This window comes from Cucurbita pepo, chromosome 6 (genome assembly GCF_057944985.1).
Source record: "Cucurbita pepo subsp. pepo isolate OVF chromosome 6, ASM5794498v1, whole genome shotgun sequence".
Taxonomy (NCBI): Eukaryota; Viridiplantae; Streptophyta; class Magnoliopsida; order Cucurbitales; family Cucurbitaceae; genus Cucurbita; species Cucurbita pepo.
The window spans coordinates 16613638-16641066 of NC_141803.1; the positions used below are offsets into that span (position 1 = coordinate 16613638).

Genomic DNA, 27429 nt, shown 5'->3' on the forward strand with positions numbered 1-27429 from the left:
GAGGACGAGATAAGAGAGAAATACCCCGAGTTGGTACAAGAGTTTGAGACTTTCGAGGACGAAAGTTCTTTTTAGGGGTAGATAATGTAACGACACGGGAAAGAAAGAAAGATATATATATATATATATATATATATATATATATATATATATATATATATATATTAAATAAATAAATAAAGGAAAATGAGAAAACGAAAAAAAAAAACTCAGTCGCCGGAAAACCCGCGAGTTTTCCGGCGACCGCCGAGTTTCGCGGAACCAACGCGAAACAACGGTCACAGCACGCCCACCCTCAACCCACGACACCCAGCATCTTCAGAAGACCTGCAAAGGGAGAAAAGAGAGAAAATTGTGAGAGAGAGAGAGAGATTTCGGACAAACGTCGGCGAGTGTCCAGTTCTCCGACGAGCCCTCAAACCACCCTCAAACCGACACCAAACGACCTGTTACCACCATAAGAGGGATCCCTAACGAAAGCACAATGACTCAAGGTGCGTTTTGTGTTATTTCGTAAGCGTCGTCGTCGGTAACCGAGGTCAGAAAATTAGGTTTCTTAATCGATTCTTAGATCTGTGGCTTTTAAGAGCTTTTAGACCGCAAAACTCCCAGAAACGAAAGAAGGACGACGAACAAAGAGGAAAAGGGAAGGAAGAGGACCGAAATCGGCAACGGAAACGCCGCGGGGAGGAGAGAGAAAGCTCGCCGGAAAATCGGTCTAAGTCGGGTAAGGAAGACGAGATCCACGGATCCGGGTCAACCCGAACCCAGAACCCGGGAGAGCCAGCCCGTTCCTCCCTTTGCCTCTGCCTTCGGCCCAGCCCAACTACAGCGGCCCAAACCTCAAACAGGCCCAGAAGCTACGGTTCAGTTGAACCAACCCAGACTAGACCCACGGTCCAATTGAGCCGGCCTGCAAACCAAACACTTGCGGCCCAGCCCAGTAAGCAGAGGCCCAACGATTAGCCTTGGCCCAGTAGCCTTCCATAGCCCGCGACCCGAACCACGACCCGAACCGGACTGCGACCCGCGCTTCGACCCGACACTACCGCCCAACATGGCTTCCTCTGCTTCTGCCACGTGTCACACAGCGGCGCGGCAGTCCCTCGGCTCGGCTCGGCGCAAACGGCTCGGGCTCCCTCCGGTGACGCTCCGGCGGCTCCTCCAGCGGCTGTTTGGCTCGGCTCACCTGTTTTCAGCCCGGTTTCCACTGTTTCGACCCTCCCGGACCTGTTTTTGGCCCCGATAAAGGTATCTGAGGCCGTTTTAGAGCCGTATTTCACATTTATTAAATTATTGGTAAATTAATTGTGAAATACTAACGAAAAGTGGTGAACGGTGTGATAGGAAACAAACCCCGGCGTTGTAGGAAGCAGCTCTCACGGAACGGGAGCTTACGTTTAGCTATTTAGGGAGTACTTCGGCCAAGGCCAACCAAGTAAGTGGCCTTACTATAGGATAGGCTAAATAATTGTATGAGTTATGATGATGTGTGGATTATGATGCTTGATGATATGTGCGGTATATACATATTTTGTTGAGTGATGCTTGATATGTTTGATGCACGTGTGGCATTATATAAGCATGATGATTGCATGATTTTTACCTTAATATGATGATGTTTTTCATATTGAGCATGCTAGATGATGATGAGTGCCATATTGCATCATGTCGTTAGATCGACGTAGGACACAACCCTAAGAGCATGAAAATGATATTAATATAAATATCCACGAGTATGAGGTACCTAGAGTAACAAAGAGATGAGACTAGAGGGTTGTGTTAGAAGAGACATTACGATGGATTTAGAGGGACCTCATGCATTTTGTATGTTCATAAGCATACGGCTACTTCCCCTAGAGATGATGAGTGCGGACGCGCACCTTATGATGAGCGCGAATGCGCACAGGTGCGAAAGCACACAGATGAGGGTGTTCATGAGGCGCATGACACTATGGGGTTCCGCTGACCTCCGGACGTCGCTACAGATTAGCTTGACCAGAGGGTCCAGGGGGTGTGCGAGCGCCCTAGGGACTTACACTCGCACGTGTGAGTCGTGTGTAGGGAAGTACTACACATCCAATTTGTTCGAGACTGGAGGCCACCCCTAAGATGATTAGAGATAGGTCCCTATTCATGATTGCATGTGTTTGCATTAGCATGACCCCTATAGTGGGGCCACTTACTGAGTATTCTTTGAAATACTCAGGCCGTGTACCACATCATTTTTTTCAGGTAAAGGCAAGGCGCACTTGTACGGAGGACGGCGGCATCTCGAGCAGAGACTGTGGCACGTGCATAAGGTAGACTCATATTTGAATTTCTAGTCTTAAGTTAGAATAAGTTGTTTTGCATTTCATTGTTTTAAATTATTTTGTATTTGTTTTTGTTTTCTCTAAACTTCAGTATTTCATATTTAAACACGTAAGACCATGGCTGTGTTTTCCAGAGAAGAAGTTGTTTTAAACGTTTTTTTTTTGAAGTTTACGTTATCAGTTATATTCATGTAAGAGTTATATTTCTGCATTATAGATGAGCATGAGACGTTAGTAGTGACTCTGAGTATGTGGAAATTTAGGGTCGTTACAGTAGCAATCTTGGACATGCTTTGTTCGAGGTGTTTTCGCCGGATAATGAAGTTTGTTTTCAAGAACAATGCTACTATTGGCACTGCATCTGTGATGTTGATGAGAAAATTTTTTCTTTTTATAATAGTAAAACAAAGTTATTCGACCTCATTCATTCACGAAGTTCTTAAACCAAATGGAAGTTGTGTTCTTACTACAATACTTATCTAATAAAAATAAGTCTATTGAACATTTGAGTTCTCAATTATTTAGAGACATTTAACAAAATAGTGCATGTATGGTAATGAAATATCCAAGTTGTTATCGAAAAATAAAATACTGACTTCAAAATGAATATACACGTCTCGTTTTATTCAAAAATTTCGAGCACCAAAATAGAAGAAAATTGAGAAGGAGACATCGGAATGGAATTAGGAAGTATGTGATTGATGTCCGGAGAGAAAAAAAAAAAAAAAGCAACCTAAGCTTGGGGATGTGTGTGATTCTTTGCTAAATAAAGTGTAACCGAACAAACGAACACGAACACGCTTAATATCCTTCCAGTTTTTTGTTCGTTTTTCTTTTAATAGCGTTTTACATAAAAATCTATCTTTAAAAGTCGTTAAAAAGGTATCTTTGTTTTAGTGCAATAATCTATATATATATATATATATATATATATATGGTTCAAAAGGATCCAAATGAAACTCAAACAAATTCTAAGTTGTTCAAAAAATGAAGGCTATGAACAATCTCTATATGATTTTGTTTACTTTTGCATCAATTTCTAATGTTTTCACTTGTTTTGCAGCCCAATATCCACAATCTCGTTGGGAAGTGACGATTCTTAATTATCAAGACATACCTTTACAGGTCCATTGCAAATCGAAAAACGACGATTTAGGTAAATAAGGGTATTGCACCACGTCAAATTATTCAACGAGACCATATTATTTCATGTATATCTGTATAAACTCTTGTAGTTCGAACTTTTTCCTTTTTTCAATTGAATTTGTTCCCATCTGATGTAACTTTCTGATTTAGGGGAGCACATTCTTCTGTCCAAACAAGAATACAGCTGGAAATTCAAAGAGAATTTGTGGCAGACAACATTGTTTTGGTGCAATTTTAGTAGCAATTACGGGAAGCTTTCGTTCGAGGTTTTTTGGCCAGAGAAGGGAATTTGGCTTCAAGACCGATGCAACTATTCGCACTGCATTTGGCGTGCAGATAAGAAGGGCTTTTCTTTATATAATAATCGAATAAATGTATTTGAGCTCATTCATCCATGGAATCCTTAGACAAATCCATCACCTTTGCCTTACATCACATCGAATCTTTTCTTTACTACACAAGTAGTGTGTTTTCTGTAATGCTCTAACAAAGTGTCTATTAATCATTTAAGTTCTTAAATATATGAAAATATTTAATATAAAAATGAGTACATCTCAATAAGATATTAAAGTTGTTATTAAAGAATAAAACATTGACGTTGCCCTCAATATCGAAGTCTAGATTTTATAGAAAATATTCGAGCACGAAAATGAAATAAATTTGAAAGTTATACACCGTTCTAAAAAATGAAACACAAACAGATTCTGTATCGGCCACACAAAAAAGAAACTCAATCATCGGAAAACACGCTCTAACACCTCATTGTGCCACGTGTCGCGCCCACAGCCAGAAACTTCTTTAGCTTATGTGGCTTAGCCGGCTAGTCTCGGCTTCGCGACTCAGAATCTAGCTCATTGGCTCGGTAAAGGATATTTTGCCCAATTTTTGTCCTTCCGACTATCTTGAAGCTGAAATTGACCTTGCTTAAAGAAATGAAGGTCAATATAAGATTCAATTTCTCGATTTATATTAAATTGAGTTAAGAAATTGTAGTTACTCATGAAAGAAGATTGACGTTCTAGTGGGACGAAAAGCAAATATACTCAAATTTAGGGAGAACCGGCTAAGGCCAACCAAGTAAGCGGTCTTAGTATCGTTGGACGACTTGTTTGATGTATGACGACACGTGCATAGTGGCTAAGTTTATGATATGACATTGTTTAACAAAAATGTGATGAAATATACATACAAAATTAGTTTATACGAGATTTCGCCACCCACTGCTACATTGCTCGTTACATATGTCCTCACATTTTAAAATGTTGAGAAATCCCATGCCCTTTCGGACCAGTACCTAAAACTGGCGCCTTAGACCAGCTCGGCCATCTTGACTATTCTTTTTTATAATAGCTACAAATCACTGCTAGGATATATTATCCACTTTCAAGTACTGATGCATCGTCATCAGTCTCACAATTTTAAAATGCGTCTTGATCATGTCTAGGAGTTGAAGAGGTTTATTGGATTTCTAGGCCAACTAGGTTTCTTAACACGAGCTTTTAGTTCCAGGTTACTCTATTTTAACTCATCAACTCTTTCTTTAGTCCTCGAGTAATAGGGTCTATTTCCTTTTAACGTCGCCACGATCCTAAGGTGCTTAGTCTAGTGTACGCATTTTGACCTAAGTCATCATATAACCAACCTAACTCTTACACTCTAGCTCTGTGTAGATAAACACACTAAATAGGTTGAACACATTGTCAAACACCTGGAGCAAATGCATACTTTATCATGCACAATACAAGAAAACAAGCTCAACGGGAAGATAATATCCATAAATCACCCTGGAGCACAGATCACAATAGCTCATCCTTCTTTCTAACAAATCAGAGTGGCGCAGCGGAAGCGTGGTGGGCCCATAACCTACTTGTCACGACCCAATTTTCGAGGCTTCGAAAAACCGAATGGTGACTAAAAAGACGAAATCGAAAACAAACAAAAGGAAAATAAAAGAAAAGAAAACCAAAGTAAAAAGACAAAAATACTTTGAATTAAAACAAAAGAGAGAAATTTTGTTTGTTAATTATTACAAAAGAAATTGCAAATATAAAATGAAATACAAAAGACTCTACAAGACCGAAAAGGGACTGACGCTCCGTAACGACCCTCTCTGTGACTGTACAGCTCTCAAACGCTCATCTACCTCGACCAGCAGCCAGCAAACACCTGAGAAAAATAAAGGAGAACGGGATGAGTATAAAAATTATACTCAGTAAGCCACCTACTTGTAGGCTCTCTTCGCATCTTAATTTAACAGAACTCCCATGGTTTCCTAATTCAGTTCTAGGACATCGGGTTCTAACCTTAGTCTCTTGGGGCTTGCCCCTTGGGTTTCACCGGTTCATCGTCCTTTCATTAGAGTCACCTAGAGGTTCCTTATGCCAAGCTGATATGGTTGGTATCTCTCTATGAGGCGCTACCTTTACATGGCTATCTAGGACTACATGGTATCTAGCCTAGGGGTGTGCTGAATACCCCTACGCCCATATAGTCCTCCTATGGGGGGCGCAACCCAACCCGTTCCCATGCAGCTAATGGGCTGTACGATGTGGGGACACATTTCCCATGCGAAATGGCTAAGAGTAGTAAGGACTGATCAGGGACCCTTGGTCCTCTCACGAAGCTATAGATACCGTTCTTACGCTAGCAATTTATGAACACTCCTAGGTACTTTCTTGCCGTGGTAAACCGCTATGTTTCTAGAAAAAAATTAAGTCTGACTAGAGCGGCATATCGCTCCTAATAGAAATTCCCTAATCTTATCATAGAAATGGGCCCTAGCAATTAACTGAGTGTACATGCAATCTTCTTCTAACATCATAGTATGTAATTCATGCAAACTAGGCATACCGGCTCAACGGGGCGATGACCTCCAACAAGCACCCAGAGCACGAAGTTCGCGCTCAATGGGGCGAATTCGTCCATCAAGCACCCGAAACCCGGCATACACAATTCTAACATAAATTAAACGCATGCATACGTACAACGGAAGCTTAAGGCATACAAGAAACACTCAGATAATTCACCCAACACATCATAACAATCCATCTAATTAATCTCATTCATGGAGAGCTAATTTAAGACAAAATTACTAACATGCATACCTACAATCCAAGCGAACCCTACAAGTATTTCTTCCTAAATACCGGGTAGTGACTTACCTGGTTGACGCGTGCCCTTTCGCTAGCATTTCTTTGCCCGTGAGGTGTCCAAAAATACTGATTTCTCTAATTTAAGTCCCTATTCACGTAAAAATAGTATTAGAACTGGAACCGGGACAAAAATCGGGAAAACAGAACACAACCGGGCTAAATTGGCCGTTCCACGCGCGCTCACGCGCCAGCAGCACGCTGGGAGTGCGTGGCCACGCGCGCGGGAAGGCGCCAGTCGCAGGCTGCACGCGCGCCCGCCTCCGCGTTGTCGCGGGTCGGCCGGTCCGGTCGGCTCGGCTCGCGTCGCTGTTCGGCCCGGCTTGCAGGCGACACGTGTCCACGCCTCGCTGGAGCTGCGTTGCTCCAACCGATGGTCGACGCGTGTCCGGCGCCTGTCGCCGCCGTCCGCCGCTCGCCGGCCGACTCTTTTCTTCTTCTTTTTTTTTTTTTTCTTTTCTTCTCCCTTCTTCTCTGCCCTCTGAAAACCGAAACACAACCTTCTTTACCGATTTTCATATCTTTCGATCCGTAGATCTGATCGACATGATTTCTTCGACAAAGTTTTAGATCGTGTTACGAGCTACGTCCTCGTATTTTTTTCGTAATTTTCGATTAACTACCGAACGAGTTAAGAAGGTCAGAATTTCGCTCACCGTTCTCGGACGACTCTCGGATCTCCACCTTCGGGTTGAGGTCTGGCCAAACTTCTTCACAGATCATGCGTAGAGTTGTTCCTAGATGAATATATCAAGATTTCAGATCTTGATTCACAAAGGAAAACCATAGATTTGAGGAAACGTTCAAGATCCTTACCTTGCGGGTTTTCCGACTTCTTGATGAAAAATGGGACTCCGGCCACCCACATTCTCTTTTCCCTTCCAAGAAAGTCTCTCTGCATGATCTTCACCTCCTTGCATCATGATCTTCACCGAAATAGACTCCGATGGTAATTTTCGGTGAGTCTTCCGGCGGTTCATCCTTTCTCCTCTCTCTAGGTTCTCTCTACCCCTTTCTCTCACTATCTCTCTTTTGCAGGACTATGGATAGGGTTTCGTTTGGACCCCTTAGGTGGTTGGAGGGGCAAATTTACCTATTTGCCCCTCTCAACTTTTCTTATATATATATTTTTTTTCTTTTTCTTCTTTCTTCGGGTATTACACTACTGGTCCAAAGATTGAAACTTGGCTCTAATAGAGAAGAAAGACTTCAAAAATGATAGAGAAAGCAGTTTTACAAAGACATTTGCTGCAACACTATTTGCTTCGGCCCGTTATAGGTTTATTGGATTCCAGGTTACCAACCTAACAGGAGAACACACTGTCTCAAGCGTGGTGGGCCCATAACCCACAGGTCCCTGAAAGAACACTCTTACAAAAGAATTTCATGTCAAGAATGGAATTTGAACAAATGGCCTTTCGTACTTGAAACTGGCGCCTTAGACCAACTCATTTGTCTTATCCATGATAAAAAAATACTTTTGCAAAAGAATTTCATGTCAAGAATGGGATTTGAACAAATGGCCTTTCGTATTTGAAACTGGCGCCTTAGACCAACTCAGCATCTTGATCAAGGTGACTGACTTCTTCTCTGTCATATCCATAGGATCAATTCTAACAAGTCACACACTCATGTTCCGGAAATACAAAAAAAAAAAAAAAAAAAAAAAGAAATTCCACGATCGAACTACCAAAAAAGAGTGGGCTAAAAAGTGGAAACTTACATACTTTGGACTTTACTTTTTATTGAAAAGTTATTTAGGGGTTCTTGTGAATGGAATGTAATTGCTTTAAATTTCGTCAAGTAAAATTGAAGAAAATAGCTCAACAAGAAAATAATATCCATAAATAACAATAGTTCATCCTCTTTTCTAACAAATTAGAGTGGCGCAGCAGAAGCGTGGTGGACCATAACCCATAGGTCCTAAGATCAAACCACAATGACATTTGCTACAACACAAGTATCATTATACCTCTCAAAACTAGTACCTTAGACTTGCTTGGCCTATTATCTGCTTTGGCCCGTTAGAGGTTTATTGGATTATAGTTTCCTCTATTTTGGCTTCTTAAACTCTTTCTTTAGTCTAGGAGTAATAGAGTCTATTTCCCTCTTAACGATCCTAAGGTGCTTAGTCTAGTGTACCCATCTTGACCTACTAGTGTACCCATCTTGACCTACTAGTGTACCCATCTTGACCAAAAGTCCTAAGTCATTTTATAACCAACCTAACTGGAGAACACACTGTTAAACACTTGGAGCTAACACAGATAATATCCATAAATCACCTTGGAGCACAGATCACAATAGCTCATCCTCTTTTCTAACAAATCAGAGTGACGCAGCAGAAGCGTGGTGAATCAGAGTGACGCAGCAGAAGCGTGGTGAATCAGAGTGACGCAGCAGAAGCGTGGTGAATCAGAGTGACGCAGCAGAAGCGTGGTGACCAGGATCGAAAACACTTGGAGCTAACACAGATAATATCCATAAATCACCTTGGAGCACAGATCACAATAGCTCATCCTCTTTTCTAACAAATTAGAGTGACGCAGCAGAAGCGTGGTGAATCAGAGTGACGCAGCAGAAGCGTGGTGAATCAGAGTGACGCAGCAGAAGCGTGGTGAATCAGAGTGACGCAGCAGAAGCGTGGTGACCAGGATCGAAAACACTTGGAGCTAACACAGATAATATCCATAAATCACCTTGGAGCACAGATCACAATAGCTCATCCTCTTTTCTAACAAATTAGAGTGACGCAGCAGAAGCGTGGTGAATCAGAGTGACGCAGCAGAAGCGTGGTGAATCAGAGTGACGCAGCAGAAGCGTGGTGAATCAGAGTGACGCAGCAGAAGCGTGGTGACCAGGATCGAAACCTGGCTCTAATAGAGAAGAAAGACTTCAAAAATGATAGAGAAAGCAGTTTTACAATGACATTTGCTGCAACACAAGGATCATTATACCTCTCAAACCAATACCTTAGACTTGCTCGACCTATTATCCGCTTTGGCCCGTTATACGTTTATTGGATTTCAGGTTACTCTATATCATAAGCAGTTTTATAATGTACCTTAGAGAGAAGCAAAACCATAAAAAATGATAGAGAGAGAATGATAGAGATATACAAAAATGATAGAGAAAAGCAGTTTTATAATGTCTCTCTGATAGATTTATAATGACACTTGCTGCAACACAAGGATCAACATATTATTCGCTTTGGCCCCCTATAGGTTTATTGGATTCCTAGCTACACGGGATTTTGACTCCTCAACTCTGTCACCCTGGAGCACGTATCACAATAGCTCATCTTCTTTTCTAACAAATCAGAGTGGCGCAGCGGAAGCGTGGTGGGCTCATAACCCACAGGTCCCAGAATCGAAACCTGGCTCTGATAGAGAAGAAGGACATCAACACAAGGATCGGCCTATTATTAGCTTTGGCCCGTTATAGGTTTATTGGAATTTCCTCTTAACCTCAATCCTAAGGAATATAACTTTTATTTATTTAATACTAAAAATAATTTATTTATTTAAATAATAAATGAGCTTTTTTACTTAAAACCAAAACCCATTGTTTGAATATTTTCCAAAGACAACTTTGCCCTTTACTCTTCCTTCTATCAAATCAGACGAAAACGGCTAAAACCCTTCGAAGCCAACTTTGTCATTTCGTTCTTCTGCAACGAATATGATTTTCAGGTTCCGGCGACTCAGAGAAATCTCAAAGTCGTTGCCTCAATTTTACTTAGGTACTCCTCCGTCGATCCATGTTCCATGCTCAATTTTATAGAAAATATTCGAGCACGAAAATGAAATAAATTTGAAAGTTATACAAAGTTCTCGTAAATGAAACACAAACAGATTTTGTATCAGCCACACAAAAAAGAAACTCAATCGTCGGAAAACACGCTCTCACGCCTCATTGTGCCACGTGTCACGCCTACAGCCAGAAACTTCTTTGGCTTATGTGGCTGAACCGGCTAGTCTAGGCTTTGCGGCTCAGAATCTAGCTCATTGGCTCCGTAAAGGATATTTTGCCCAATTTTTGCGGTTCCGACTATCTTGAAGCTGGAATTGACCTTGCTTAAGGAAATGAAGGTCAATATAAGATTCAATTTCTCAATTTATATTAAATTGAGTTAAGAAATTGTAGTTAGTCATGAAAGAAGATTGACGATCTCTAGTAGGACGAAAAGCAAATGTACCAAAATTTAGGGAGAACCGGCTAAGACCAACCAAGTAAGCGGTCTTACTATCGAATAGGACACGTGCATAGTGGCTAAGTTTATGATACGACATCGTTTGACAAAAATGTGATATAATATACATACAAAATTAGTTGATACGAGATTTTGCCACCCACTACTACATTGCTCGTTACATATGTCCTCACATTTTAAAATGTTGAGCAATATACCTCTCCAATCATTGACAAATAAGAAAATCATGTCAAGAATGGGATTTGAACCCATGCCCTTTCGGACCAGTACCTGAAACTGGCGCCTTAGACCAACTCGGCCATCTTGACTATTTTTTTTTTTTTTTTGTAATAGCTACAAGTTACTGCTAGCATATATTATCCACTTTCAGGTACTAATGCATCGTCGTCAGTCTCACGGTTTTAAAATGCGTCTTGATCATGCCTAGGAGTTGAAGAGGTTTATTGGATTCCTAGGACAGCTAGGTTTCTTAACACGAGTTTTTGGTTCCAGGTTACTCTATCTTGACTCCTCAACTCTTTCTTTAGTCCTCAAGTAATAGGGTCTATTTCCTCTTAACGTCGCCACGATCCAAAGGTGCTTAGTCTAGTGTACGCATCTTCACCTAAGTCATTATATAACCAACCTAACTCTTACACACTAGCTCTATGTAGATAAACACGCTAGATAGGTTGAACACACTGTCAAACACCTTGACCTAATACACAAGCAAACAAGTTCAACGGGAAGATAATATCCATAAATCACCCTGGAGCACAGATCACAATAACTCATCCTCTTTTCTAACGAATCTGAGTGGCGCAAAAAGCTCAACAAGAAAACAATATCCATGAATTACAATAGTTCATCCTCTTTTCTAACAAATCAGAGTGGCGCAGCTGAAGCGTGGTGGACCATAAACCACAGGTCCTAGGATCGAAACCACAATGACATTTGCTACAACACAAGGATCATTATACCTCTCAAAACTAGTACCTTAGACTTGCTTGGCCTATTATCCGCTTTGGCCCGTTAGAGGTTTATTGGATTCTAGTTTACTCTATTTTGACTTCTCAAACTCTTTCTTTAGTCTAGGAGTAATAGAGTCTTATTTCCCTCTTAACGATCCTAAGGTGCTTAGTCTAGTGTACCCATCTTGACCTACTAGTGTACCCATCTTGACCTACTAGTGTACCCATCTTGACCTACTAGTGTACCCATCTTGACCTAAGTCCTAAGTCATTTTATAACCAACCTAACTGGAGAACACACTGTCAAACACTTGGAGCTAACACATACTCTATATCATGCATGTTTGCTTCAACGGAAAGATAGCATCCATAAATCACCCTGGAGCACAGATCACAATAGCTCATCCTCCTTTCTAACAAATCAGAGTGGCGCAGCAGAAGCGTGGTGGCCAGGATCGAAACCTGGCTCTAATAGAGAAGAAAGACTTCAAAAATGGATAGAGAAAGCAGTTTTACAATGACATTTGCTGCAACACAAGGATCATTATACCTCTCAAACCAGTACCTTAGACTTGCTCGACCTATTATCCGCTTTGGCCCGTTATAGGTTTATTGGATTCCAGGTTACTCTATTTTGACTCCTCTAGAGCCTATTTCCTATTAACGTCAATCCTAAGGTGCTTAGTCTAGAGCCTATTTCCTATTAACGTCAATCCTAAGGTGCTTAGTCTAGAGCCTATTTCCTATTAACGTCAATCCTAAGGTGCTTAGTCTAGAGCCTATTTCCTATTAACGTCAATCCTAAGGTGCTTAGTCTAGAGCCTATTTCCTATTAACGTCAATCCTAAGGTGCTTAGTCTAGTGTACGCCAAACACCTGGAGTTAACACATACTATATCATGCATACTACAAGCAGAGCCTATTTCCTATTAACGTCAATCCTAAGGTGCTTAGTCTAGTGTACGCCAAACACCTGGAGTTAACACATACTATATCATGCATAATACAAGCAGAGCCTGTTTCCTATTAACGTCAATCCTAAGGTGCTTAGTATAGAGTCTATTTCCTATTAACGTCAATCCTAAGGTGCTTAGTCTAGAGCCTATTTCCTATTAACGTCAATCCTAAGGTGCTTAGTCTAGTGTGCGTCAAACACCTGGAGTTAACACATACTATATCATGCATAATACAAGCAAACAGCTCAACGGATAGATAATATACACAAATCACCCTAAAGCACAGATCACAATAGCTCATCCTCTTTTTTAACAAATCAGAGTGGCGCAGCGGAAGCTTTTTTAACAAATCAAAGTGGCACAGCGGAAGCGTGGTGGGCCCATAACCCACATGTCCCAGGATTGAAACTTGGCTCTCATTAAGAAGAAAGACTTCAAAAATGACTGATCAGGGACCCTTGGTCCTCTCACGAAGCTATAGATACCGTTCTTACGCTAGCAATTTATGAACACTCCTAGGTACTTTCTTGCCGTGGTAAACCGCTATGTTTCTAGAAAAAAATTAAGTCTGACTAGAGCGGCATATCGCTCCTAATAGAAATTCCCTAATCTTATCATAGAAATGGGCCCTAGCAATTAACTGAGGGTACATGCAATCTTCTTCTAGCATCATAGTATGTAATTCATGCAAACTAGGCATACCGGCTCAACGGGGCGATGACCTCCAACAAGCACCCAGAGCACGAAGTTCGCGCTCAATGGGGCGAATTCGTCCATCAAGCACCCGAAACCCGGCATACACAATTCTAACATAAATTAAACGCATGCATACGTACAACGGAAGCTTAAGGCATACAAGAAACACCAGATAATTCACCCAACACATCATAACAATCCATCTAATTAATCTCATTCATGGAGAGCTAATTTAAGACAAAATTACTAACATGCATACCTACAATCCAAGCGAACCCTACAAGTATTTCTTCCTAAATACCGGGTAGTGACTTACCTGGTTGACGCGTGCCCTTTCGCTAGCATTTCTTTGCCCGTGAGGTGTCCAAAAATACTGATTTCTCTAATTTAAGTCCCTATTCACGTAAAAATAGTATTAGAACTGGAACCGGGACAAAAATCGGGAAAACAGAACACAACCGGGCTAAATTGGCCGTTCCACGCGCGCTCACGCGCCAGCAGCACGCTGGGAGTGCGTGGCCACGCGCGCGGGAAGGCGCCAGTCACAGGCTGCACGCGCGCCCGCCTCCGCGTTGTCGCGGGTCGGCCGGTCCGGTCGGCTCGGCTCGCGTCGCTGTTCGGCCCGGCTTGCAGGCGACACATGTCCACGCCTCGCTGGAGCTGCGTTGCTCCAGCCGATGGTCGACGCGTGTCCGGCGCCTGTCGCCGCCGTCCGCCGCTCGCCTGTCGCCGCCGTCCGCCGCTCGCCGGCCGACTCTTTTCTTCTTTTTTTTTTTCTTTTCTTCTCCCTTCTTCTCTGGCCTGTGAAAACCGAAACACAACCTTCTTTACCGATTTTCATATCTTTCGATCCGTAGATCTGATCGACATGATTTCTTCGACAAAATTTTAGATCGTGTTACGGGCTACGTCCTCGTATTTTTTTCGTAATTTTCGATTAACTACCGAACGAGTTAAGAAGGTCAGAATTTCGCTCACCGTTCTCGGACGACTCTCGGATCTCCACCTTCGGGTTGAGGTCTGGCCAAACTTCTTCACAGATCATGCGTAGAGTTGTTCCTAGATGAATATATCAAGATTTCAGATCTTGATTCACAAAGGAAAACCATAGATTTGAGGAAACGTTCAAGATCCTTACCTTGCGGGTTTTCCGACTTCTTGATGAAAAATGGGACTCCGGCCACCCACATTCTCTTTTCCCTTCCAAGAAAGTCTCTCTGCATGATCTTCACCTCCTTGCATCATGATCTTCACCGAAATAGACTCCGATGGTAATTTTCGGTGAGTCTTCCGGCGGTTCATCCTTTCTCCTCTCTCTAGGTTCTCTCTACCCCTTTCTCTCACTATCTCTCTTTTGCAGGACTATGGATAGGGTTTCGTTTGGACCCCTTAGGTGGTTGGAGGGGCAAATTTACCTATTTGCCCCTCTCAACTTTTCTTATATTTATATTTTTTTTCTTTTTCTTCTTTCTTCGGGTATTACACTACTGGTCCAAAGATTGAAACTTGGCTCTAATAGAGAAGAAAGACTTCAAAAATGATAGAGAAAGCAGTTTTACAAAGACATTTGCTGCAACACTATTTGCTTCGGCCCGTTATAGGTTTATTGGATTCCAGGTTACCAACCTAACTGGAGAACACACTGTCTCAAGCGTGGTGGGCCCATAACCCACAGGTCCCTGAAAGAACACTCTTACAAAAGAATTTCATGTCAAGAATGGAATTTGAACAAATGGCCTTTCGTACTTGAAACTGGCGCCTTAGACCAACTCATTTGTCTTATCCATGATAAAAAAAACTTTTGCAAAAGAATTTCATGTCAAGAATGGGATTTGAACAAATGGCCTTTCGTATTTGAAACTGGCGCCTTAGACCAACTCAGCATCTTGATCAAGGTGACTGACTTCTTCTCTGTCATATCCATAGGATCAATTCTAACAAGTCACACACTCATATTCCGGAAATACAAAAAAAAAAAAAAAAAAAAAGAAATTCCACGATCGAACTACCAAAAAAGAGTGGGCTAAAAAGTGGAAACTTACATACTTTGGACTTTACTTTTTATTGAAAAGTTATTTAGGGGTTCTTGTGAATCGAATGTAATTGCTTGAAATTTCGTCAAGTAAAATTGAAGAAAATAGCTCAACAAGAAAATAATATCCATAAATCACAATAGTTCATCCTCTTTTCTAACAAATTAGAGTGGCGCAGCAGAAGCGTGGTGGACCATAACCCATAGGTCCTAAGATCAAACCACAATGACATTTGCTACAACACAAGTATCATTATACCTCTCAAAACTAGTACCTTAGACTTGCTTGGCCTATTATCTGCTTTGGCCCGTTAGAGGTTTATTGGATTATAGTTTCCTCTATTTTGACTTCTCAAACTCTTTCTTTAGTCTAGGAGTAATAGAGTCTATTTCCCTCTTAACGATCCTAAGGTGCTTAGTCTAGTGTACCCATCTTGACCTAAGTCCTAAGTCATTTTATAACCAACCTAACTGGAGAACACACTGTTAAACACTTGGAGCTAACACAGATAATATCCATAAATCACCTTGGAGCACAGATCACAATAGCTCATCCTCTTTTCTAACAAATCAGAGTGACGCAGCAGAAACGTGGTGAATCAGAGTGACGCAGCAGAAGCGTGGTGAATCAGAGTGACGCAGGAGAAGTGTGGTGAATTAGAGTAACGCAGCAGAAGCGTGGTGACCAGGATCGAAAACACTTGGAACTAACACAGATAATATCCATAAATCACCTTGGAGCACAGATCACAATAGCTCATCCTCTTTTCTAACAAATCAGAGTGACGCAGCAGAAGCGTGGTGAATTAGAGTGACGCAGCAGAAGCGTGGTGAATCAGAGTGACGCAGCAGAAGCGTGGTGACCAGGATCGAAACCTGGCTCTAATAGAGAAGAAAGACTTCAAAAATGATAGAGAAAGCAGTTTTACAATGACATTTGCTGCAACACAAGGATCATTATACCTCTCAAACCAATACCTTAGACTTGCTCGACCTATTATCCGCTTTGGCCCGTTATACGTTTATTGGATTTCAGGTTACTCTATATCATAAGCAGTTTTATAATGTACCTTAGAGAGAAGCAAAAGCATAAAAAATGATAGAGAGAGAATGATAGAGATATACAAAAATGATAGAGAAAAGCAATTTTATAATGTCTCTCTGATAGATTTATAATGACACTTGCTGCAACACAAGGATCAACATATTATTCGCTTTGGCCCCCTATAGGTTTATTGGATTCCTAGCTACACGGGATTTTGACTCCTCAACTCTGTCACCCTGGAGCACGTATCACAATAGCTCATCTTCTTTTCTAACAAATCAGAGTGGCGCAGCGGAAGCGTGGTGGGCTCATAACCCACAGGTCCCAGAATCGAAACCTGGCTCTGATAGAGAAGAAGGACATCAACACAAGGATCGGCCTATTATTAGCTTTGGCCCGTTATAGGTTTATTGGAATTTCCTCTTAACCTCAATCCTAAGGAATATAACTTTTATTTATTTAATACTAAAAATAATTTATTTATTTAAATAATAAATGAGCTTTTTTACTTAAAACCAAAACCCATTGTTTGAATATTTTCCAAAGACAACTTTGCCCTTTACTCTTCCTTCTATCAAATCAGACGAAAACGGCTAAAACCCTTCGAAGCCAACTTTGTCATTTCGTTCTTCTGCAACGAATATGATTTTCAGGTTCCGGCGACTCAGAGAAATCTCAAAGTCGTTGCCTCAATTTTACTTAGGTACTCCTCCGTCGATCCATGTTCCATGCTCAATTTTATAGAAAATATTCAAGCACGAAAATGAAATAAATTTGAAAGTTATACAAAGTTCTCGAAAATGAAACACAAACAGATTTTGTATCGGCCACACAAAAAAGAAACTCAATCGTCGGAAAACACGCTCTCACGCCTCATTGTGCCACGTGTCACGCCTACAGCCAGAAACTTCTTTGGCTTATGTGGCTGAACCGGCTAGTCTAGGCTTTGCGGCTCAGAATCTAGCTCATTGGCTCCGTAAAGGATATTTTGCCCAATTTTTGCGGTTCCGACTATCTTGAAGCTGGAATTGACCTTGCTTAAGGAAATGAAGGTCAATATAAGATTCAATTTCTCAATTTATATTAAATTGAGTTAAGAAATTGTAGTTAGTCATGAAAGAAGATTGACGATCTCTAGTAGGACGAAAAGCAAATGTACCAAAATTTAGGGAGAATCGGCTAAGAACAACCAAGTAAGCGGTCTTACTATCGGATAGGACACGTGCATAGTGGCTAAGTTTATGATATGACATCGTTTGACAAAAATGTGATATAATATACATACAAAATTAGTTGATACGAGATTTTGCCACCCACTACTACATTGCTCGTTACATATGTCCTCACATTTTAAAATGTTGAGCAATATACCTCTCCAATCATTGACAAATAAGAAAATCATGTCAAGAATGGGATTTGAACCCATGCCCTTTCGAACCAGTACCTGAAACTGGCGCCTTAGACTAGCTCGGCCATCTTGACTATTTTTTTTTTGTAATAGCTACAAGTTACTGCTAGCATATATTATCCACTTTCAGGTACTAATGCATCGCCGTCAGTCTCACGGTTTTAAAATGCGTCTTGATCATGCCTAGGAGTTGAAGAGGTTTATTGGATTCCTAGGCCAGCTAGGTTTCTTAACACGAGTTTTTGGTTCCAGGTTACTCTATTTTGACTCCTCGACTCTTTCTTTAGTCCTCAAGTAATAGGGTCTATTTCCTCTTAACGTCGCCACGATCCAAAGGTGCTTAGTCTAGTGTACGCATCTTCACCTAAGTCATTATATAACCAACCTAACTCTTACACACTAGCTCTATGTAGATAAACACGCTAGATAGGTTGAACACACTGTCAAACACTTTGACCTAATACACAAGCAAACAAGTTCAACGGGAAGATAATAATCACCCTGGAGCACAGATCACAATAACTCATCCTCTTTTCTAACGAATCTGAGTGGCGCAAACAGCTCAACAAGAAAACAATATCTATAAATCACAATAGTTCATCCTCTTTTATAACAAATCAGAGTGGCGCAGCTGAAGCGTGGTGGACCATAAACCACAGGTCCTAGGATCGAAACCACAATGACATTTGCTACAACACAAGGATCATTATACCTCTCAAAACTAGTACCTTAGACTTGCTTGGCCTATTATCCGCTTTGGCCCGTTAGAGGTTTATTGGATTCTAGTTTACTCTATTTTGACTTCTCAAACTCTTTCTTTAGTCTAGGAGTAATAGAGTCTTATTTCCCGGTGCTTAGTCTAGTGTACCCATCTTGACCTACTAGTGTACCCATCTTGACCTACTAGTGTACCCATCTTGACCTACTAGTGTACCCATCTTGACCTAAGTCCTAAGTCATTTTATAACCAACCTAACTGGAGAACACACTGTCAAACACTTGGAGCTAACACATACTCTATATCATGCATGTTTGCTTCAACGGAAAGATAATATCCATAAATCACCCTGGAGCACAGATCACAATAGCTCATCCTCCTTTCTAACAAATCAGAGTGGCGCAGCAGAAGCGTGGTGGCCAGGATCGAAACCTGGCTCTAATAGAGAAGAAAGACTTCAAAAATGATAGAGAAAGCAGTTTTACAATGACATTTGCTGCAACACAAGGATCATTATACCTCTCAAACCAGTACCTTAGACTTGCTCGACCTATTATCCGCTTTTGCCCTATATAGGTTTATTGGATTTCAGGTTACTCTATTTTGACTCCTCAACTCTTTCTTTAGTTTAGGAGTGTCAAACACTTGGAGCTAAAACATACTATATCATGCATAATACAAGCAAACAGCTGAACAGGAAGATAATGTCCTTAAATCACCCTGGAGCACAGATCACAATAGCTCATACACTTCTCTAACAAATTAGAGTGGCGTAGTGGAAGTGTGGTGGACCCATAACCCACAGGTCGTAGGATCGAATAGGGAAGAAAGACTTCAAAGATAATAGAGAAAGCTGCTCGGCCTATTATTCACTTTGGCCCCCTATAGGTTTATTGGATTCCTGGACTCCTCAACCTAACTGGAGAACACACTTGGAGCTAACACGCTAACACATAATAATACAAGCAAACAGCCCAACGGAAAGATAATATCCATAAATCACCTGGAGCACAGATCACAATAGCTCATCCTCTTTCCTAACAAATTAGAGTGGTGTAGCGAAAGCGTGGTGGGCCCATAACTCTTAGGTCCTAGGATCGAAACTTGGCTTTGATAGATAAGAAAGGCTTCGAAAATGATAGAGAGTAGTTTTAGCCTATCATTCGCTTTGGCCTGTTATAGGTTTATTGGATTCCAGGTTACTCTATTTTGACTCCTCTAGAGCCTATTTCCTATTAACGTCAATCCTAAGGTGCTTAGTCTAGAGCCTGGCCCATAACTCTTAGGTCCTAGGATCGAAACTTGGCTTTGATAGAGAAGAAAGGCTTCGAAAATGATAGAGAGTAGTTTTAGCCTATCATTCGCTTTGGCCCATTATAGGTTTATTGGGTTCCAGGTTACTCTATTTTGACTCCTCTAGAGCCTATTTCCTATTAACGTCAATCCTAAGGTGCTTAGTCTATTTTGACTCCTCTAGAGCCTATTTCCTATTAACGTCAATCCTAAGGTGCTTAGTCTAGAGCCTATTTCCTATTAACGTCAATCCTAAGGTGCTTAGTCTAGTGTACGCTAAACACCTAGAGTTAACACATACTATATCATGCATAATACAAGCACAGCCTATTTCCTATTAACGTCAATCCTAAGGTGCTTAGTCTAGTGTACGCCAAACACCTGGAGTTAACACATACTATATCATGCATAATACAAGCAGAGCCTATTTCCAATTAACGTCAATCCTAAGGTGCTTAGTCTAGAGCCTATTTCCTATTAACGTCAATCCTAAGGTGCTTAGTCTAGAGCCTATTTCCTATTAACGTCAATCCTAAGGTGCTTAGTCTAGTGTGCGCCAAACACCTGGAGTTAACACATACTATATCATGCATAATACAAGCAGAGCCTATTTCCTATTAACGTCAATCCTAAGGTGCTTAGTCTAGTGTGCGTCAAACACCTGGAGTTAACACATACTATATCATGCATAATACAAGCAAACAGCTCAACGGATAGATAATATCCATAAATCACCCTAAAGCACAGATCACAATAGCTCATCCTCTTTTTTAACAAATCAGAGTGGCGCAGTGGAAGCTTTTTTAACAAATCAAAGTGGCGCAGCGGAAGCGTGGTGGGCCCATAACCCACATGTTCCAGGATTGAATTAGAGTGGCGCAGCTGAAGCTTTTTTCACAAATTAGAGTGGCGCAGCGGAAGCGTGGTGGGCCCATAACCCACATGTCCCAGGATTGAAACTTGGCTCTGATAAAGAAGAAAGACTTCAAAAATGATAGAGAAGTAGTTTTATAATGTCATTTGCTGCAACACAAGGATCATTATACCTCTCAAACTAGTACCTTAGACTTGCTCGGCTATCCATAAATCACCCTGGAGCATAGATCACAATAGCTCATCTTCTTTTTCAACCAATTAGAGTGTTGTAGCGGAAGCGTTCTGGGCCCATAACCCATAGTTACTAGGATCAAAACTTGGCTTTGATAGAGAAGCAAAAGTAGTTTTATAATGTCATTTGCTGCAACACAAGGATCATTATACCTCTCAAACCAGTGCCTTAGACTTGCTCGGCATATTATTCTCTTTGGTCCCCTATAGGTTTATTGGATTCCTAGCTACACGAGATTATTCTCTTTGGCCCCCTATAGGTTTATTGGATTCCTAGCTACACGAGATTTTGACTCCTACCTACAGGAGTAATAGAGTCTATTTCCTCAATGCTAAGGTGCTTAGTATAGTGTACGCTAACACATACTATATCATGCATAATACAAGCGAAGCTCAACGGGGAGATAATATCCATAAATCTCCCTGGAGCACGGATCACAATAGCTCATCTTCTTTTATAACAAATCAGAGTGGCGCAGCGGAAGCGTGGTGGGCCCATAACCCACAGGTCCCAGGATCGAAACCTGGCTCTGATAGATGTTGTCAAGTGTGGTGCCCTTAGTAGGACATTTTTAAAATACGTGTGGAAGATTGGATTTTATGATCTATGTTTAAGTGATTGATCGACATTATTTTCCTGTGAGATTGGATGTATACTTAGAGAATGAAATCTTCATTCTAGGTGATGGATAATATTATGGTTGTATTGATATAAGAATAGGACACTAAAGCTAGGATGATTTTATGTTGACCTGCAATAGCGCTATTTGACGACCAAGGTTGAATCTAGCCGTGACTCTTCCAAGTTGTTGGTACTCAGGAACCTGTGTCGTCGAGCTTGACCAAGGCCAAATAGCATAGTGTGTTGAGGCTATTTAAGGAGTTATTATAGTGTGTAGAAATGGATAAAGAGGGTCAAGGTCTCCGCTCTGCAAATTGGTTTTGAGAGAGAGTTAGGAACTACACAAGTAGTTTAGCTCATGATGATTATTTGGTGGACATGGGCAGAGGTCTTTTTGAGGAACCATGCAAGTAACTTAGTAATTGGAAAGCGGAGTGACCCCCCTACAAAATTTAGTGACTTTCGAGTCTTATTGAAGGGTTTGTGAGTTAACATTGCATAGATGAGGTATTAGTAAATGTTATGTTGTCTATAAAATATGATAAGGTAGTGCATCAAGCTAAGATACTGATCATTCACTGTTGTGGTCATGCAAGCTGCCTAAGTCAGAACAATAAAGATAGATCATCCTAGAGATAAGTTAAGTCATCAAATAGACCCGCAATGCTAAAAATGGGTGAACAGCCTCTAGATCCAAGTAAGTGGTCTTAGTATAAGATAAGTTGGATAACATGTTTAATGTATGACGACACGTGCCTAGTGCCCCTTGTAAGTGTCATTTATTCTTTATATTATGATGTTGTTACTATATTGTATGATGATGATGTATGATGTATGATGTATGATGTATGATGTATGATGTTATTTTGTGATGTGATGATGTTATACAATGTGTATGATACATTAGAAGACATGGTAAGTTTATGATATATGACATACGTCTGATATGATAGGTTTCACTCATGATTGTATGTGCTTGCTTCTAACTACAATAGTGAAAAAAAAAAAGTTCAACCATTGAAAGTATAATATATAACAGAAAAAAGTCATTAATGTTCAAATGGCGATTATAAAAAAAAAAAAAAAAAAAAAAAAAAAGACTATAGTTTGAATGTTTAATTAGAAGTTGAATACTTTAAGTTTAAAAGTTAATTCTTACGGGTTTATTAAAACTTCATGTAGTGTGAGTTATTATTTTTAATTTTGTTAAAAAAATTATTGGAAAGTTAAAATTTTTGAACGCTTAATCCATAACTTTTTAACCTAGTTTGTGCCCATCTGACATAAATTTCTAATATAAGGAGCATATCCTTCGATTCAAACAAGAATACTTTTACGATAGTAGATTTCTACGTACTAGAGTCACTACCGTCATCATAACTTAATCATTTTGTGAAGGAAATAAGCGTTCAAACTTCATCATAAAATATAGACTTCATTTTAAAACACTGCAGTTGAGATACGTGCTTGAAAACATTTTTAAAACGACACAAAAAAATACGAAATGAAATAAATTAGCATTAAAATTAAAAACACTATTCTAATCTAACTCTAAGAAAGATAATACAAAATACAACTACCATTTGCATGTATCATGGTCTCGAATAGCTATGTCGTCGTTAGTCACATAGTGGTGTGTTTCCTTTATATGAAATAGCAGTAGCACGTGACTTTAGTATTATAAGAAATACTCAGTAAGTGACCCCACTATTGGGGTTAGATGCAAATACATTCAATCATGTGTAGGACCTATCGTATCAGTCTATATTTCTGGCGGCTATACCAAACGAGTTAATTAGATGTGTATTTACTATTCTACAAATGGTCCACACGTGCGAGTGTGAACCCACCAGTTGGTTCGCACACCTCCAGGCCCCTTTTATGGTCGGACGAGCATTCTCTAGAGCTGCTGATGTCGGATATCCGTTAAGGCATAGCGACCATCATAGCATTATGATGAACATAATGATCATTTTTCTACCACGTATTGTACGCGTCCGTACCATCATAAAAGAGGGGTATTCCCTTATGCATGAACACACAATGATGAATGAGATCCAAACATTTTTATTCACTATCATGTAAGACAACTCCTTCCATTTTTCCTTCATATCATATCATTTTATCATAGCTTTCCTTATATAAATTGGGGTTGTGCATTGTGTCGTCTGTCTTTCCTCCCTCTGCCACGAATTCATGAAGCCATGGATGTGACTATCGTTGCCGACCCATGTTTTGTTTCAGATTTCCAGCCCCCCCCCCCCCCCCCCGTCCCCATGAATACGACTCCTTACGTCGTTCTTTTCCTCTATGCTTCATTCTCCAACTTATGGAGATATCTTCTATATATCAAGGGGAGCTTGAGGACAATTTTAAACAAGAAGTGGGGGTTTGGTTTGACTTCACCCATTTGCGTTCATTGAAAAACCACAATGATCGTTCATCTTCTCTTTATTACTCTCATTTCCTTTATTGTAGACATGTGTTGTGTGGGCAGAATTGGGCATGGCTTCGTTTGGTGTATCCTTGACATTGGGAACAATGTGTGGGTAGAGGGCGCGAGGATTTCAGCGCCTCATCGGAATTCTCAAGCCTTTTCTTGCGACTTGTTTTTTCTTTTTTTTTTTTTGTAAACGCTACAAATACAGTTTGAATTTCAAGTTGAGTTGTTTTTGTAGACTAAAATGTTTTTGTGCAACTTTAGTAGCTGTAACGACCCGGGGAAGAAAGAAAAAAAAAATATATATATATATAATAAATAAATAAATGAAAATGATAAAACGAAAAAAATAAAAAATAAAAAATAACTCAGTCGCCGGAAAACCCGCGAGTTTTCCGGCGACCGCCGAGTTTCGCGGAACCAACGCGAAACAACGGTCACAGCACGCCCACCCTCAGCCCACGACACCCAGCATCTTCAGAAGACCTGCAAAGGGAGAAAAGAGGGAAAATTTTGAGAGAGAGAGAGAGATTTCGGACAAATGTCGGCGAGTGTCCAGTTCTCCGACGAGCCCTCAAACCACCCTCAAACCGACACCAAACGACCTGTTACCACCATAAGAGGGATCCCTAACGAAAGCACAATGACTCAGGGTGCGTTTTGTGTTATTTCGTAAGCTTCGTCGTCGGTAACCGAGGTTGGAAAATTAGGTTTCTTAATCGATTCTTAGATCTGTGGCTTTTAGGAGCTTTTAGGCCGCAAAACTCCAAGAAAGGAAAGAAGGACGATGAACAAAGAGGAAAAGAGAAGGAAGAGGACCGAAATTGGCAACTGAAACGCCGGGGGGAGGAGAGAGAAAGCTCGCCGGAAAATCGGCCGAAGTCGGGTGAGGAAGACGAGATCCACGGATCCGGGTCAACCCGAACCCAGAACCCGGGAGAGCCAGCCCGTTCCTCCCTTGGCCTCTGCCTTCGGCCCAGCCCAACTACAGCAGCCCAAACCTCAAACCGGCCCAGAAGTTACGGTTCAGTTGAACCAACCCAGACTAGACCCACGGTCCAATTGAGCCGGCCTGCAAACCAAACACTTGCGGCCCAGCCCAGTAAGCCGAGGCCCAACGATTAGCCTTGGCCCAGTAGCCTTCCACAGCCCGCGACCCGAACCACGACCCGAACCGGACTGCGACCCGCGCTTCGACCTCAGCTCGGCTCGGCGCAAACGGCTCGGGCTCCCTCCGGTGACGCTCCGGCGGCTCCTCCAGCGGCTGTTTGGCTCGGCTCACCTGTTTTCAGCCCGATTTCCATTGTTTCGACCCTCCCGAACCTGTTTTCGGCCCCGATAAGGGTATCCGAGGCCGTTTTAGAGCCATATTTCACATTTATTAAATTATTGATAAATTAATTGTGAAATACTAACAGAAAGTGGTGAACGGTGTGATAGGAAACAAACCCCGGTGTTGTAGGAAGCAGCTCTCACGGAACGGGAGCTTACGTTTAGCTATTTAGGGAGTACTTCGGTCAAGGCCAACCAAGTAAGTGGCCTTACTATAGGATAGGCTAAATAATTGTATGAGTTATGATGATGTGTGGATTATGATGCTTGATGATATGTGCGGTATATACATATTTTGTTGAGTGACGCTTGATATGTTTGACGCACGTGTGGCATTATATGAGCATGATGATTGCATGATTTTTACCTTAATATGATGATGTTTTCCATATTGAGCATGCTAGATGATGATGAGTGCCATATTGCATCTTGTCGTTAGATCGACGTAGGACACAACCCTAAGAGCATGAAAATGATATTAATATAAATACCCACGAGTATGAGTTACCTAGAGTAACAAAGAGATGAGACTAGAGGGTTGTGTCAGAAGAGACATTACGATGGATTTAGAGGGACCTCATGCATTTTGTATGTTCATAAGCATAGGGCTACTTCCCCTAGAGATGATGAGTGCGGACGCGCACCTTATGATGAGCGCGAATGCGCACAGGTGCGAAAGCACACAGATGAGGGTGTTCATGAGGGCATGACACTATGGGGTTCCGCTGACCTCCGGACGTCGCTACAGATTAGCTTGACCAGAGGGTCCAGGGGGTGTGCGAGCGCCCTAGGGACTCACACTCGCATGAGGGAGTCGTGTGTAGGGAAGTACTACACATCCAATTTGTCCGAGACTGGAGGCCACCCCTAAGATGATTAGAGATAGGTCCCTATTCATGATTGCATGTGTTTGCATTAGCATGGCCCCTATAGTGGGGCCACTTACTAAGTATTCTTTGAAATACTCAGGCCGTGTGCCACATCATTTTTTTCAGGTAAAGGCAAGACGCACTTGTACGGAGGACGGCGGCATCGCGAGCAGAGACTGTGGCACGTGCATAGGGTAGACTCATATTTGAATTTCTAGTCTTAAGTTAGAATAGGTTGTTTTGCATTTCATTGTTTTAAATTATTTTGTATTTGTTTTTGTTTTCTCTAAACTTCAGTATTTCATATTTAAACACGTAAGACCATGGCTGTGTTTTCCAGAGAAGGAGTTGTTTTAAACGTTTTTTTTTTTTGAAGTTTACGTTATCAGTTATATTCATGTAAGAGTTATATTTCTGCATTATAGATGAGCTTGAGATGTTAGTAGCGACTCTGAGTATGTGGAAATTTAGGGTCGTTACAGTTGGTATCAGAGCTCTAGGTTTTAGATTCTGTAGACTAGCCTACAATGTAGGCTTGGCACGTTCCATGGTCCCAACGTCGATGCCCCATCACCGTCAGGTACGCCTTGCACAAGATAAGAAAAGAGAAACGTTTTCAAACTCGCATGCATTTTATGTTAATGTTACTGAAATTGTTGTGATATTTCACGTATTTATTTAAGAGCATGATGTGATGTGTTGCATGCTGAGTGATTTTGTTTGCAATATGATGTGAACTTAGTAGATATGATGCATAGCATAATTTCATAGGTAATGAGCCTTAGACTTAAGAGATGCTATCTTGGTTTCTAGAACCATGCTGCCTAGAGCATGCGAAAGAGTAAGATGAGGAAGGGGACGACCTCCTATTAGAGATAGAGGACAAGGTGAGGCTGAAGAGAGCCCACCTCGAGAGGGATCAGAGACAGGGTTTGAATTAGAACCCTTATTGTATGTATGGTCGGAAAGCAGCCCCTGAGAGGGTAGACGTAGTAACTAAGGATAGAATAAAGAATGATCAAGCAATAGTAGCTAACCAAACTCTAAGCGTAGTCCTATAGTAGTAAAGATGACTGACTTCAACGTAGTACTAGGCATGGATTGACAAGTTGCAAACCATGCGATTATAGAATGTCGC

At 41.1% G+C, this 27429-nt stretch overlaps 2 long non-coding RNA genes and 3 other non-coding genes across 5 annotated transcripts; 3 read left to right on the forward strand and 2 right to left on the reverse strand.

Moving 5' to 3' along the window:
- The first annotated feature begins 625 nt into the window (after positions 1–625).
- Positions 626–26551, forward strand: LOC147792489 (uncharacterized). The gene is made up of 3 exons (XR_015421294.1): positions 626–1251; positions 1348–1438; positions 26418–26551. It is a non-coding gene; the product is annotated as an uncharacterized LOC147792489 (long non-coding RNA).
- LOC147792490 (uncharacterized) lies at positions 3339–3971 on the forward strand. Its single transcript, XR_015421292.1, has 2 exons — positions 3339–3471; positions 3612–3971. It is a non-coding gene; the product is annotated as an uncharacterized LOC147792490 (long non-coding RNA).
- TRNAL-CAG (transfer RNA leucine (anticodon CAG)) lies at positions 11051–11131 on the reverse strand. Its single transcript has one exon. It is a non-coding gene; the product is annotated as a tRNA-Leu (tRNA).
- TRNAL-CAG (transfer RNA leucine (anticodon CAG)) lies at positions 17904–17984 on the reverse strand. Its single transcript has one exon. It is a non-coding gene; the product is annotated as a tRNA-Leu (tRNA).
- Positions 21493–21564, forward strand: TRNAM-CAU (transfer RNA methionine (anticodon CAU)). Its single transcript has one exon. It is a non-coding gene; the product is annotated as a tRNA-Met (tRNA).
- Positions 26552–27429: the final 878 nt, after the last annotated feature.